The sequence below is a fragment of the Microtus pennsylvanicus genome, chromosome 9, assembly GCF_037038515.1.
Source record: "Microtus pennsylvanicus isolate mMicPen1 chromosome 9, mMicPen1.hap1, whole genome shotgun sequence".
NCBI classification, from domain to species: Eukaryota; Metazoa; Chordata; class Mammalia; order Rodentia; family Cricetidae; genus Microtus; species Microtus pennsylvanicus.
This window is the reverse complement of record NC_134587.1, coordinates 25,155,917-25,168,791: the sequence shown is the minus strand read 5'-3', so window position 1 is coordinate 25,168,791 and position 12,875 is coordinate 25,155,917. Positions and strand designations below refer to the sequence as shown.

The 12,875-nt window shown below is 35.1% G+C and overlaps 1 protein-coding gene across 1 annotated transcript in view; it reads left to right on the top strand.

The window, feature by feature from the left end:
• Positions 1-12,875, top strand: part of Galnt13 (polypeptide N-acetylgalactosaminyltransferase 13) — a 474,675-nt gene that overhangs the window by 20,511 nt on the left and 441,289 nt on the right. The window contains exon 2 of the mRNA XM_075985188.1: positions 9,810-9,877. The gene's annotated coding sequence lies outside the window, so the exon portion shown is untranslated. The remainder of the gene's footprint in view (positions 1-9,809; positions 9,878-12,875) is intronic.

Genomic DNA, 12,875 nt, shown 5'->3' with positions numbered 1-12,875 from the left:
GTTATTTATGATATTTTAAGTATACATATTGACAATTATACTTTTGAATATAAATAGCACATTTTGTTGAGCATGAAATTTATGTAGTTGATCCTTAGTTATCAGACATTCGAGTGGCACTAGTCAGTGTATAATTACAGGCACTGACACTGTCACCGGTGAACTTCTTTGAACTTGAATTTTTGCCTGCGTTTCTGATAAACTATGAGAAAAAAATTCACGATGTGAAACAGGTTAAAATACAAATGTATGTAAAAGGCACACGTTTTCAGAGGCTCTGATAAAACCAAGTGAAGGTTGCAACACAGGCTATGTATGAGCATCTATTTGTTGAGAATGGGGTGGATGAAGCAAATCAGAGTGTTGCTGCTTCTCTCCAATCAGATGGGTGCTAGGTGACAAAGAAGGTGATTGATAAGTGTTTGGAATAACTTCTTTGCCATGTCCTTGAACATTCAATTAGGTCAAGGGACAAACTTTTGACCAAGATGACATATCCCAACTGGGTAAAAGGAGAACTGATGACAGCCTTCAGTTTGTGACGGTGACAATGGGGCACTTAACTATGGTATGTAGTCTAGATGGGGAATCTCTGCTGCTGTGGTTGGATGAATGGACACAGGGAGGTTAATATACGTATTTACACACACCCGGGGGTCTTTATTTGTTGTGCTTACAATCGAAGTTATTATCGAATCAACTTTATTCAAATTTACAATAGAAATTATGCAAGTAAGTTAGTTTAGGCTGTGTGAAGGACAAATTCCATGAGGAAGAGCAGAGAGGAGAGGGAAGGAAGAAGGTGTCTGACACATTGGTGATGACTAGAAGTTATAGATTAATCAGCTCACTTTGATATCTAGGAAAATAGGGGAATAAATCAAAGAGACAATTGATTTCCACACACTTCAAAGAGAAGAAAAAGTGGGATAGCAACCAACTTGACTTAGAAAAGTAAATCACTCCGAGTTAATCTAATTTTATCCTCTGACACAATGGCAGGACTTAAATATGAGGAGGCGCACACAGAGTTCATATATCTTTACTTCAGTGAGGTTTAGGCTTTGTCTCACATGACATTCTCATCAACTGGTAATGAAAACGCACTCGTTGGTAAATGGAGGTGTAGCTTGATGCTTGTCAGTCAAACAGTGACCTCCTGGGGAAAACTAATTAAGCCTCAAAAAGAGTTTATTGTGATCTTAAATAGAATATTTGCATTAATTTCCATAGTTTAATAAGTGACAATATGGAATTAAAGACTGGGAAAGTTGTAAAACATACAGAAATCTGTGGGACTCTAAATGGAATTTTGGAAGAAAGGTAGGGTGAAATGAACTCAATATTGAAATGGATCATTGATTTAAGTGGCACTTTAAAAATATTGATGGCTGGGGAGGGATTCTGACACTGTATTGCTATAAACTAGAAAAGAATTTGTTACAGTTTTTTTTTTTTTGCATTATTCAAGGGAATCTAATTCCCAGTCTGTCCTTGCCCCTTTGGTGATGTAATCACATGTCCTTTAACATGTTCTGATTTATAAGACTTCTCAAACTCCTTGGTTTGCTGGTATTTCTTTCCTCAGATTTTAAAAGTTCTTTATTGCTGCTTTGTAAACAATGAAGAAATTATGCTAAATCCTCCAAAAGTGAATCATTATATTTTTAATTAATTAATCAACTTGTTTATTAAAGATTTGTGCCTCCTCCGCGCCACCGCCTCCCATTTCCCTCCCCCTCCCCCGGTCGAGTCCCCCTCCCTCATCAGCCCAAAGAGCAATTAGGGTTCCCTGACCTGTGGGAAGTCCAAGGACCACCCACCTCCATCCAGGTCTAGTAAGATGAGCATCCAAACTGCCTAGGCTCCCCCAAAGCCAGTATGTACAGTAGGATCAAAAACCCATTGCTATTGTTCTTGAGTTCTGAGTAGTCCTCATTATCCACTATGTTCAGCGAGTCCGGTTTTATCCCATGCTTTTTCAGACCCAGGCCAGCTGGCCTTGGTGAGTTCCCGATAGAACATCCCCATTGTCTCAGTTTCCCACTCTTTTCTCTAAAACTAAAAAAAAAATTGCTAACTTTGGTTTCAGTCTTCTGAGAACTACATTAAAAGGTTGTTAAGCTTATCAAGTGTAATACTAGATATGCATATGACTTAGCAGGTACGACAATATGAAGTACTAGGGCCACTATATGGCATAAGCTGGCACCAGATACTGTCCTGTGAGTGTCACTAACTGCAGCAATTGTGAAATCTTACCTGATTTTGGAACTGTGCAAGTAGGAAAATTATGGACATCAGAATTAATAAAAGATGGTTCAAAAAGCCACATGCGTCATTCTGGTTAATCCAGCAAAGGCATTTCTTCACATTCTTATTGAAGGGATATTTTTTTTGCTGTAGCAGAAGACAGGTGCATAAGAACCTTTGCAGCATTTTGGTTTGGAAGCAAATGTTTGGTGATAACCTAAGAATTTAAAAGCAGAATAATTGACGGTATTTGACAGCAGTGGGATATTAATATGAATGTGCAATATGATGCTAAAAATGGTAACAGAACCACAGAAGGAAATTCACAATGAAGTGAAAGAATCAGTTTTAAGAATGAGTATGGAGGTTGGAGAGATGGCTTGTAGGTTAAGATCACTTGCTGCTCTTGCAAAGAAACATACTTTGGTTCTCAGCACTCTGGTTGGGTGGAGCACAATCACCTTTAACTCCAATTCCAGGGGATCCAACTCCCTATTCTGCACTCCACTGGAAACTGCATTCATGTTTGTGTGCACGTATGCATGCACTCACATGCCCCCATACGTATAATTTAAAAGTAAAATCAAATCTTTAAAAAATGAATATATATATATATATATATATATATATATATATATATATATATAGTGTAATCCACTATTCTGTGGAAGTACAGACTAGTTAAAATGAAAGTGTATTATTATAGAAATTATAAGTGATTTTTAAAAATGTTTCTATTTCCTGAAATAGAACAAGAAAGCTAGGAATTTTAGAAAAGCAATTATATTTGAATAAAACATCCTGTCGTGGTATTGTTGAAAAATTCTTTCTTTGATAATAGGCTTTTTTCTTTAATTTATGACAACCTTCATTTATTTTTTAATGCCTAATTAGTGTTCAACTTTACATTGACTGGCTATATTATTATGTAGTTTATTTAAAAACCTAAAACTATATTCTATATTTGATTTTATTCATGTATATTTTACATGTTTGATAGACATATATACAATGTATACCATGACTGTAATAGTTTTAAATAGCATGTTTTTATTAATTAAAATTATTGATTTGTTCTGTGACAATTTCATACATGTACTTAATGTATTCTGGTTATTCTCATAATTTTATCTTCCATCCATGACAGTCTTGTATGTGAGTTGGTAGTCATCTGTTTCATCTTTTCCAACACCCACTGTACTCTCTCCCTGAACTTTCCTGCCTATAGTATGCCCTTCTCTACAGGATATTACCTTTATTCTACTATCACCATGCCTCCTTTCACCATCAATGGCCTCTTTCTTGTTTCCTAGCTGGTGTAGCTACTCTGCATTGGGTCCACATGTGCAAGAGCTATATAACATCTCAGCATTTGTTATCTGAAAGCATTTTTCCAGTTTTCATTATTTATATGAAGATATCACAATTTCCATTTTCTTTTTTGTGGAAGAAACTCCCACTGTGTGTATGTGTTTCTACATTTTCATTATCAGTTCATTAATTGGTGACCAACTAGGCTGTTTATTTTTGGAAAGTTCTTACGTCTTTGCCTTTTCCTCCTGCCTTTTCTCCTGGCATTTTCAGAAGCTCAGGTTCATGTGAAGCCTTTGATCCATTTGAGGTTTATTTTTGTGCAGGCGGAAAGCTAAGGATCCAGTTTCATTCTTTTACATATGATGATCAGTTTCCCAAATATCATTTGTTCAAGATGCTGTCTTCTCTCCAGTGTGTGTTTTTAATATCTTTGGGAAAGCACAGGGGAGTGCTATTACATGAGCTGAACTACATCCTTTATACTGTTCCATTGATCTACATGTCTGTTCTTGTGCCAGTACCAGGCTGCTTTTATTTACAATGGCTCTACAGTATAACTTGAAGTCAGTATGTTAATGCTTCCAGCATTATTCATTTTTTTCAGGATTACTTTATCTACTCATGTGTTTTTAAGATAAATTTTAAGATTTTATTCTGAAAAGAATGACATGGAGATTTTAATCAGGATTTCATTGAATCTATAATTTGCTTTGGGTAGGATAGTAATTTTTATAGTATTTATTATTTCAACCAATAAATATGATACCTGTTTCTATCCGCTAATGTTTTTCTTGATTTCTTTCTTCAGAGTTCTGTATTTTTCATTGGAGAGGTCATTTATCTCTGTGATTATATTTATGTGTTTTATTAGTTTTAAAACTATATTGATCTATTGTTAATTAGATTGTTTCCTAGTTTATATCTCAATGTGTTTGTATTACTATATAAAATGCTGCTGATTTTTCTATGTTAATTTTGTGTCTTGTTACTTTGCTGAAATTTGTTTTTTTTGTTTTTTTTTTTGATTTTAGGATTTTGGATATAGTTACGGTTAGGGTTCTGGATAAGGTAGGTTGTGGCCAGAGTTGCTGGTTAGAGTTAAGTTTAGATTAGGGTGTCATCTAGGGTTCTGATTAGAGTAGGGTTAGGGTTAGACTGAGGGTATTATCTAAGGGAAGGGTTAGGATTAAAACGACACCTTCTGCTAGTGTGTTGTTAGGTTATCTGAGTTCTTTCTGACTTTTTAAGATGTAAGTAATTTGAGCTATGACTTTTCTTGAGGACTGTTTTTATTGTGTACTGTATCTTTTAGAGTGGTGCCTTTTCTTTTTCATTTTATTCTTTGATTTCTTCTTTCTTTTTTTCAGGACACATTATTATTGTTCAATACTGTCCTGTTTAATCTACATTTTTTGTATTTTCTGATTTATTCTCTTTTGTTTTGAAGTTGACTTTAATCTTTATTAAATTTGGGTAAAGTGGAACATATGGTCTATTTCAATGTTGCTATATCTATTGAGATTTTCTTTTTGCCTCAGTATGTGCTCTAATTTGTAGAAACTTCCACAGAATTCTGGGAAGAGAATATTCTGTAGTGTTTGAGTGGAACATTCTGTAACTCTCTTTCTATCAGATCCATTTAATCTCTTTTTGTCATTTATCTCTAATATTTACTTTTTAAAATTATTTTTGTCTGGATCTGTGTGTTGTTGTAAGTGAAACCATTATTAATGTTTTGTGGCTAATCTTTGGCTAATGTCCAGCAGTATTTGTCAAAATAAGTGCACCCCAGTATGGTGAGCATTTTGAAGAGTGTAGTGTCTCTTGCTGGCTTGTTCTCTTATTGTCTTCTAATCACTTTTGAGCTGAAGTTTGTTTTGTCAGATGCTAGAATAGCTCCATTCTTTTTTCCTGGCCCCTTTTGCTGGAATCTTTTCTTCTCCATCTCTTTACTCTGAGATGATGTATGTCTCTTGTAGACAACAAGATGAAAAATCTAGTTCTTAAAATCATTTGACTAGTTTGTGCCCTGTGATTGGGAAAGTGAAGATATCAATTTTGTATTAGCTGCTATTATTTTTGTTGGTTTTGCAGTGTTTGCTTTTTAGTTTTATTTTGCAAATTTGCTGTCCTAGCACCACTACTTTCTCTCCCTGCGGTTTCTTGGATTTGCTTACCCTCTCCAAACTCTAAAGTGTTTCTTTCAGAGTTCCTTGTTGAGATGGCTTGGTGGCCACAGGTTTCTTGCAGCTTCTCCTCAATGGAGGATTTGCAGCTGCAGAGGGAAAGGTATCTTGGACTGGGATTGTTGGGAGTCTGTGGCCTAATATTAGGCTTTTTTTTTTCTCTGTGGGCTCGAACTTGGCAGCCAGTGTCTTGAGGGCCTATAATTTGCCACTTGAGTAGTCTGTGGTTGTCTCATGGCCACTCATCGTGTGTCTTGGCCTTGAGAGTCTTAAAAACATACTCTTAGATTCACAAATATGTCATTTAAAAGTCCCTAAAATATGAAAATTAAATTTAAGTATATACTATACAAAATAAAGGAAGAAGAATGTATATCACTAAGGATTTATTTATTTGTTAAATAATTTTAGTTATTTAAGAAAATTTTAAAGTTTATATATTGTTTGGTCATATTCTTTCCCCTCCTCAATTTCATCCACAATCTCTCCTTCTTCCTACCTACCCAACTCTAAGTTCTTTCTCAAAAACAAACTTAAATTCTAAGAAAACAAACTGCCCCAAATCTAGAAAACAAAATATAAAATCACCTTAACCAAAACAAAACAAAGAAAAAGAAAACATAACATGCAAACGCCACCCAACTGTTGTGGATCTGAAGTTGCTCAGCGATTTTCTATGACAATGAGTAAATTTTAATAAGAGGTGTTATTAACTACTCATGCCAGATATTCACAATACCAGAACTGCAACGGAGTGTTCCCAAGATGCAGCATCTGGTCATATCAGCTCAGGGTTTGTAAAGTCAAAACCCACAAGATTACATGTATTCTGTTTACATATAAGCAGGGTCTAATTGTAACATACGTATCTTTTAGTTGTCTTATCTACTGAGCAGAATAAGCAAGTTTGAATACAAAAGAAGAAATCGCAGTTAGTCTTACCACTTATTGTCTTGCTGGAACAGCCAATTTTACAAGATCACCCAATTTAAGGATAGTCTTCAACACTGGAGGGAAAGGGAAGTAGGCTGCTAGGGTACAAATAAGCTTGTACAGCCTGTATAAGCAAGGGGCTTCCATGTTAGAGGTGGTTTTGCTTTCTGGTTTCTCAAGCATAGTAAGTCTAAACTTTAAATGTGATATTAACCATCAAAAACTATATCTAAATGAAAGCACCTGTTGATTCCACTATTTATTGGTTTACTACTCCTGAATATGAGATCTGTCTCAGAGTGGTCGATAGAGCCAGTGTCTCTTCGCTGGAGGAAAATGATTTGCCCTCTCACGGCCGGCATAAATGGCATTTCCATTGTTAACTTTTGCCTTAGTGGCAGAGGCTAGGTTTATGATCATTTATTTATTAATTTTAATATAACAAAATAAAATACATGTAAACTATCACATCAAAGTTAGACAAGACAAATTAACAGGAACAAAGGAACTTAAGAGAGGGCACAGAAGTCAAAGACATGAAGTTAGACAAGACAAATTAACAGGAACAAAGGAACTTAAGAGAGGGCACAGAAGTCAAAGACATGAAGTTAGACAAGACAAATTAACAGGAACAAAGGAACTTAAGAGAGGGCACAGAAGTCAAAGACATACTCGTTCACAGGCTCAGGTTCCATAAAAACACTAAATGATGAAAGGGTTTTCTTTTGAGCACTCTATTCTGTTCTGATGGTCTGTGTGTCCTTCTAAGCCAATACCATGCTGTTTGGATTGCCACATCTTTGTGGTATATTTAAAGTCATATAGCATGACACCTCCTGCTTTATTCCTTTCACTGTCTGGTTTCCTCCTCCTCCTCCTCCTCTTCCTCCTCCTCCTCCTCCTCCTCCTCCTCCTCCTCCTCCTCCTTCTCAGTTTGTGCATGCAGGTGTGGTGCCATACAAACTTTAATGTATGTTGCATGTATATATAATTGTATAGGTAATGTCATTGTTCAAATTTGACCATGTTCCCAGTTTACAACCTCTTACAGACATGCACAGTCTTTGATATTGTAAAATTATGTTGTTATCTAGAATGCTCATGCTAGAAGACCACATAACTGAGGTTTGATGTGATCATTTGCAAAGTTCTTTCTGGAGAATGACAATGATTCAGAAACTGGAAACACACCAAAAATCTCATATTTTAGGTACATTTATGATTTTGTGTTGGGCCCCATTCGAAGCTATTGTCTGCTTCCCATGGCTCAGGGATGCCTGTGTAGTAATACGAAGCGGCGGTGGGGCTGCGTCCCCAAGACCCCAGCCACCTGGCTCGGCTAGTTTATGCCCCAAAATAATTACACAGACACTGTATTCATTTAAACACTGCTCTGGCCCATTTCTACCTAGCCTCTTCTAGGCTAATTCTCACATATTAATTTAGCCCATTTCTAATCATCTGTGTAGCGCCCCTAGGTGCGCTTACAGGGAAGATTCTAGCCTAAGTCCATCCTGGGTCGGGGCTTCATAGCGTGCGTTTTCCCTGGAGCAGGTAGCATGGCGTCTCTCTGAATCGTCTGCTCAGGAGAGGAGAGCTGCGGAGTCTGACCTCACTTCCTCTTCCTCCCGGCATTCTGTTCTGTTTACTCCACCCACCTAAGGGTGGGCCTATCCAATGGGCCTAGCAGTTTCTTTATTGCTTAGCCAGTGAAATCAACAGATTGATATATGACACTCCCACATCATGCCTGGTAGTGCACACTTCCTAGCAGGTGTTGGCAGATGAAACTCCAGTTAGAAGATTAGTTGTGAGTCGGTAATCACCTCCTACTAGCTCTGTCTAATTGAGAAGTCACATGATTTGTGCTCAGTTCCGTCTCCTGTAGCATGCATTTGCTTAATAGGCACATGAATATAGCAATATGTTTATTATTGTGGCTTAATTATTTAATTGAAATAGTATGTGAAGACCAATTTATTTATTCTATGTTCTAGGAACTCAGAAAAGTGAAATTCACAGAAATACTGAGTTTCTTGACTTTTTCTAGGGTTACTCTTTCAATTTAGCTCCAATTCTGGTAACTTTTTCTGTCTCTTTCCTTTCTGTCCAAAGGCACGTTTTAAGTGGAGAAAAACATCCTTTTCTGGGTCAGGTAGAGACAAGTCCCATCGTCATCTCCTTCCTATGTTATAGGAAGATAAATGAGAATTCAGTTTATGACACCTGTTCTGAATGCCAAAAATTCCACTGCTCTCATGAAACTAACATTCCTCTAAAGAATTTTGCTTCTTGGGGAATTTGTAACTACAATGCAGCTGGTCTGTCGGAAATAACCTGTACTTTAAAGAGCTTAATTTAATGATCATTAGTTGGTGGTTCATCTGTTTTGAAAAACTCTTTAACAAACAATGTACTTAGTAGCATCAAAGTCATTTAAATAGAAATACTTTTGGCTTCAAAGTTAATGTGCCCTTTTAATACTAATCCTTCAAAACAAATTAATTAATAAAGCCTGATTAAATCACTTTCTTCTCACGTTGACATTGCAGAAAGCAGAAGCCATCTGTGGGTGTGTTTTTGTGAGGTGTTCAAGCAGTAGTTTTTTCAGTACGTGACTTTCAATTAGACTTGAAATGCAATTACAAAGTGAGTTGGTACAATTCTCTTGATAATTCAAGCAGAATTATCTTCTAACTCAGCAATTTTTGTATCTACACAAAAGTGCATTAAAATTTGCTAAAATTTTGTATGATTTGAGTAATTACTTTGGATATCTACCTAAATTTACCTATAAATACATATTTACTTATTAACTACAGTTCTGAGTTGCTTTGATGTGATTTTATCAATATTTTGTGGAAACTGTGTACTTAAAAGTTATTCTGGAACTTGAATGCTATATTCTTGTCCCTTATGAGTCTCTGTGACAGTTATTTAAAATATTCACACGTAGATGGAAATATTTCTGTTTTGCAGCCTTTGCATTTGCTAGCTATAGAATATGTATTTTGCAAATAATTTATTTCATAAAAGGAAAGTATATAGAGCCTGTTTGTAGACCTTAATCAGTTTTCTGTGACATTGTCAGATTTCTTACATTTGGATTTTTCTCCTTCACAGATGCATTTTGTAGAAATATTTTGAAGATGAATGTTTTCAAATTTTGAAATAACCAAGCGCCATATATGGTAAGTGATCTTCACTCACTTGTAGTCATGCCGAATGTTTTTGGCAGACAATCATAAAAGAACACATTCTTATTTACAGTTCTTGACACTCGTGATTGCAGAGAGAGTGTGTGTATAAAGCTAGGAAATGAGGTGTTTGTAGGTCTGAACTGAGTTGTGTAATTTCCAGCTTTCTAATTACCTATACCACTGTTATTATAGCTATTCACATCACAGAACATTCCTACTTATTCTTTCAGTGAGATTTTATCCATATCTTAATTGTCAGAAAATGAAAGTTTAGTGATATTAGCCAGGTATCGATATAGATTTTTTAAAAAAGTACATCAGATTAATATTTATTGGGTTTTCTTTTTCCTTATTAGGTACTTTATATGTAAACATTTTAAAGTCTTATTTTTATTCCTACTTTTAAATGAGAAATCTGGGAACCTGAAAGCTTCCATGATTTGCTTAATATTTCTTCAGTGTGGGAAGTCTAGGCTTCATCCTGTTCTGATTGTTTCTTTGGGATTTTGGTTTTATATAAATGTTGTCTTTGGAGTGATGAAAGGGTTTTGCTGATGTTTGTTGTTCACATTGTCGGTGTGATTAATCATGTCATTGGCTGCTTTTATTTATATCGGCTGGTGCTTCCTTTCCAAATTAGAGAGTTTCAAGTTAGCAAGGAATGAATAAAAAATGAAAATTCATGAGAGAAAGTTGAATTTTTATCTGATAAAATAAAACCAGATTACTGAAGTTCTCAAGTCTTTATTCATTAAAACAAACAAACAAACAAACAAACAAACAAACAAACTCCATAAAACTCATGTGGGGGCTATAGTCCAGGTGTGGGCCACTTGCCTAACACAAGTAAGGTTCAAAAAAGAAAATAAATATTACAAAACACTCCCCAACAATTGAATGTTATTATGTATGATAAATACTGCAGGTATTACGGCACTATTCAACTACCTTGTTTGGTTAAAGAGGATGGCCTGGGGGAGAGCTTTTGAATAAGATTTCCAAAGGGAAAAAAAGAAATACAGTAGTGGCAGTACTGATATTTATGCATTTTCTCCTAATATAACTGTCAATCATCAGATCCCATCAACAGGTACTTAAGAATGCAGACTGTGGATTTAAAACACTTTTTAAATCCTGGACTCACTACTAGCTATTAGATAATGAACAAATTTTATAATGTCATTTAGAATGGGAATAAGAGTAATGTCTGTCTCATTCATGTTGAACTAATATATGCTGTCCATATGTAGATGTTGAATAGATGCTAGAAGTTATTCATTTGGAATTCAATTACTTGGACTATTCAACTCAAGTGTTTTTGTTAATTAAGCATCATAATTGATAATCATGTCATATAAGTATATATTATGGATATTCAATGGGCACTGTTTATTGAAATGATCAAAGTTAAACCAAATTTCAGTCTTTTTAAAAAGCAACAACATGTTCATTATTGCTTTTAATAGAAAACAAAACACTTAGTCATCAAGTACTTATTCTGTGTGTGTGTGTGTGTGTGTGTGTGTGTGTGTGTGTGTAAAATTGTGTGGTTCCTACAGATTTAGGCTGAAAAAGTCATAAGCACTTTTGTAGAGAAGAGATGACAATTTGTATATAATAAAAAATATAATTCTTATCTTGAGGGAGACAGAGAAAATTTTAAAAAAAACAATGAGAAATAGTTGAAATTTCAGATTGTCAACATTTGGGGGGCATAGTCATCTAGTGTTTTGTAGCAAATTTATGGAAATAGCGGAGTTATGGGCAAGAGAAAATTAATTAAGAGTCTGTTGTATACATTTCACATTCAACAACACAATTAACATGAATAACATCATGACTGTGATCTGCTATATTCGTTTTCATACTAAGAAAATATACAATTGAAAGTTTGGATCTTTCTTTACGGAATGAAGTTTGAAGCTTCCATGTTTCTAATGCTTCCCTATACTGTTAGCCTAAAAGTTAAATGCTAAAATTCTATGGCTGATCTAAGGTCAGTTTGTTGCATGAAAAACACTATTCCCAAACCTCACAGTAATTACTAAATATTAATTACTAAATAAATGAATTACTAAAGAGGTCTTTAGTAATGCATATTTAATGACTTTTTTAAACTAAAAGAAATAGCAATTGTTGACTATTAAATGCTGATAGGGCTATTTAGCAATCTTAGGCTAATCCTTGAAAATTATTCGGTTTCATTAAAGACAACGTTGCATGTAAAAAGTTACTTTTCCAAGTCCAGACGCCATATACCATGTTTTTAGTATACTTTAGAAGTTGAAATGACGGATCATACCTTTTGCTTGCAGTCTCTTTTCCTCTGCATCTCATGCAGGGTAGTTTAGAGTTAGTTTTTTATTTGACTCATCTTCTGCCCTTTTAATCACCATAACTTGTGTGGTGTTCATAGAGCCATTACAAGAATGAACAACGATGCCGGCATTTTCTCTTTGGTAGATCAAATTTAGCTATTATTGCTTCTAATTATTTTAGACTTCAGCTCTTGAAACAAAAATCAGCAATGCATATTGGGCTTATTTTATAATATATTAGTATTTAAAATATTATTGTTTGGAAAATGGAAGAGCCTGCTTTCCCTTTATTTTTTAATGTTCATTTGTCTCAGCCAACAAACATTTAAATTGTTATTTTATTATTTTTATATTTATGGGCATTCTGGTTGTATACTGTGGGCATGCCTAGTGCCCAAAAAATAAAAAGAGGACAGTATATTTCCTAGAATTGGAGTTATAGATGGTCGTGAGCTACCATTTGGAGCCTGGTTTTCTTTGGTTTGAATTTGAGTCCTCTGGAGGACAGCTCATGCTTTTATTTTCTTTATTGTAAAGACATATTTGTTACATTTATTAAATTCAATTTTTTCATGTGTTTGAGGAGTTCAGTGGGAAGGGTCCTGGGACTGGGAAAGTATGGGGTATATGTAAGGCTGGGGTCCTGCTGTCTAGATTCCCTCTGTAGCCCA